Raw genomic sequence first — 3,360 nt, forward strand, 5'->3', positions numbered from 1 at the left:
TGTAAGTTCGAGCCTCGTGTCAGGCTCTGTGCTAACCGCTCAGAGCCTAGAGCCTGGTTAGGATTCTGTGTGTCTCCTCTCTCTCTCTGTCTCTCTCTGCCCCTCCCCCACTCGTTCCCTCTCTCTGTCTCAAAAATACATAAAAACATTTAAAAATAGAAAAAAGGGGCGCCTGGGTGGCTCAGTCAGTTAAGCGTCTGACTTTGGCTCAGGTCATGATCTCGCGGTCTGTGAGTTTGAGCCCTGCGTCCGGCTCTGTGCTGACAGCTCAGAGCCTGGAGCCTGTTTCGGATTCTGTGTCTCCCTCTCTCTGACCCTCCCCCGTTTATGCTCTGTCTCTCTCTGTCTCAAAAATAAATAAACGTTAAAAAAAATTTTTTTTTAATTCAGAAGACAGTAAATCTTTGGAAATCTAAGGTACTTTTTATTCTAAGGTTTTGAAATCTAAAGAGACTATTACAGATACTGCTATGCCATCAGATATTTGCATTTATACCCACACACACTTATTCTTAAATATATAATTTTAGAAGCTTATGTGTGCTATTTTGCAGCCTTTTTTTTTTAATCAAGTATCAAACCCTACCAAGGGATATATGCATCTTTTTAATAACTAATGTTTTATTATTACACCATAATTCATTTGAAGTTTAGAGTGGGAGCTTATTTACAGCCATCCTGGGACTTCATTACTATACTCTCTTCTGGTTCCTACTTAGATCTCCATCTCAAGTTAGTATTCATTTTACTAACTAAACCAAATAGGTTTCTGCACTGTATTTGAACTGGACCTCTAATAGTCTCATTGAAGTGTCTGTCCTTATAATTGGCAAAATGTTGATAGTGTCTGCTCTACTAACAGCACTTTGCATTCATAGACAGATCATCACCACCACTATCCAGACATAGCATGAGCATTTTTGCAAATGAGCAGAGGGTCCTTTGAAGGATATCCAGAATATACCAAGGAAGTACTCTGGGCCCGTCAAGCTTCCTCAGCCACAATGGTGAACCCTCACTGTGAGCTGGGAATAGTATTTGAACTATATTCCCAATTTTTTTGTCTTTAAGTAAGCTCTATCCCCAAGATGGGGCTCAAACTCCCAAATCACAGTCAAGAGTCACATGCTTTTATCTACTGAGGCAGCCAAGTGCCCCAGGAATTGAAATCTTAACCCCTTTGTGTGAGAAAGACAGTGCAAGCCTTTAAATGGTTCAGATTAAAATAAACCAGGATTTACTGGAGTCCCTGGGAGGCTCAGTCGGTTAAGCATCCAACTCTTGATTTTGGCTCATGCCAAGATTTCATGTTTTGTGGGTTTGAGCCCCACATCGGGCTCTGCACTAACAGTATGGAGCCTGCTTGAGATTCTCTCTCTCTCTCTCTCTCTCTCTTTTTCTGCCCCTCCACCACTGTCACGCTCTGTCTTTCTCAAACAAACTTTTAAAATAAATGGGAATTTATCAAAGATACTTTTCAATATTACCAGTATAATCAAGTGGTTTATACAAAGTCACAAATTCTAATATTTTGTGATTGGCTTCTAAGTGTCTGGTTCAACTACAGATTATATAAACATCTATTTTGGTTTTGTTCTCCTCACCTGTTCATGCCTCTTCCAGTCTCAGGTTGATAGTTTATCTTTCAGGTTCCTCAGATGAATCATATTCCACAGACCTGTAAAACCACACCATCTCCTTCTTCCCAGAGATGTTTGCCCAGCAAGCAACAAAGCCAAACCTTTCCTCCCAGTTTAGACTATAGCTCTGAAAATGTAGAGCCAAAGACATTCACCCAGAGGCTATGGCAGAACAACTGTGTTCACTTCTTTGGGGCTTTGGATTGACCAAAAACAGAATTTTTTTTAAGGTTTATTTATGTTTGAGAGAATATGAGCAGGGGAGGGGCAGAGAAAGGGGGACAGATGATCCAAAGCAGGCTCCACACTGATGGGACTGAGCCCGACATGGGGCTCAAACTCACAAACCCTGAGATCATGACCTGAGCCAAAATCAGCCGCTCAACCAACTGAGCCGCCCAGGTGCCCCCCACCTTTTTTTTTTAAGCAGATCTTCAATGAGTGAAATGGCCCTAAATGTGAGTAGCCCTCTTCTAGATTCCTTCCCGTGGAGGGAACTTTTTTTTCTTTTTTTCTTACTTTTAGTAGATACTAAAAGCATGTTGGGGTTTTTTTGTTTGTTTTGTTTTGTTTTGTTAAGTAAGCTCTATGCCAACATGGGGCCAAACTCACGACCCCAGACCCCCAGGATCAAGAGTCGAAACCTCTACCAACTAAGCTAGCCCAGACGCCCCTCTGTGCTTTAAAAAATTTTTTTCTTTACATTTATTTATTTTTGAGAGACAGAGTGAGACAGAGCATGAGCAGGGAGGGACGGAGAGAGGAGACAATCTGAAGCAAGCTCCAGGCTCGGAGCAAGCGTTCCGCATAGAGCCCAACGCAGGGCTCAAACCCACAAACCCACGAACCATGAGATCATGACCTGAGCGAAGGTGGACACTTAACCCACTGAGCCACGCAGGCGCCCCCGGTCTGTGCTTTTAATATTCAAATTTTACAAAAGTAAAAAAGTAAATCTCAGTCCCTTATCTTCCTTCACCAAAGATAAGAAATTACTTTTTGTGCCTTTCTAATACAGTGTATACCTATTCAAACATCCAATTTTTTTTTACACATACTATACACTATACATTGATTAGTATCAGTAAAAATATATATGTTGAGGCTTGCCAATGATGATTGCAAGGATTAATGTATGGAAGGCAGTGCAACCAGGATAATGGAAGAGGAAACTCTTGGACCTTGAGGTCCCACTCTTCTATATTATCTCTGGACAGAATATTTCCTTCCTTAGCTACAAAGAAGATTTCATATATTGCCCGGGGATCATATACACATAATTTGCGACTGTGCGCAAAGATCTAGCTTCAGAGTGTATGTGTGTGCCTGAACCTCTCTAAATGCAGGTGCTTGTAGACGAGTTAGTATCCTTCTGTTAGTTTGTCTTAGCTTATTGTTTCTATATATTTTTTTAAAGTTTATTTATTTCGAGAGAAAGTGGGGTAGGGGCACAGAGGAAGGGGGACAGAATCCCAAGCAGGTTCTTCTCAGTCAGTGAGGAGCCCTACCAACTGAGCCACCCAGGCGCCCCTGTTGTTTCTGTTTCAGGATCTCTGGATGTCATTGGGTGGGTGTCACTGTTAGTGTGACACTGTGTATCACATACATACACCCAACAAATGGGCTGTTGTTATCTAGATTAGATGTTCCTGTTTCGTGTCAATGTATTTATTGGAGGTAACGTAGTCTGTAAGGTGTATTCTTCAGTCCTCAGCTCCCC

This window comes from Leopardus geoffroyi, chromosome A1 (assembly GCF_018350155.1).
Source record: "Leopardus geoffroyi isolate Oge1 chromosome A1, O.geoffroyi_Oge1_pat1.0, whole genome shotgun sequence".
Lineage (NCBI taxonomy): Eukaryota > Metazoa > Chordata > Mammalia > Carnivora > Felidae > Leopardus > Leopardus geoffroyi.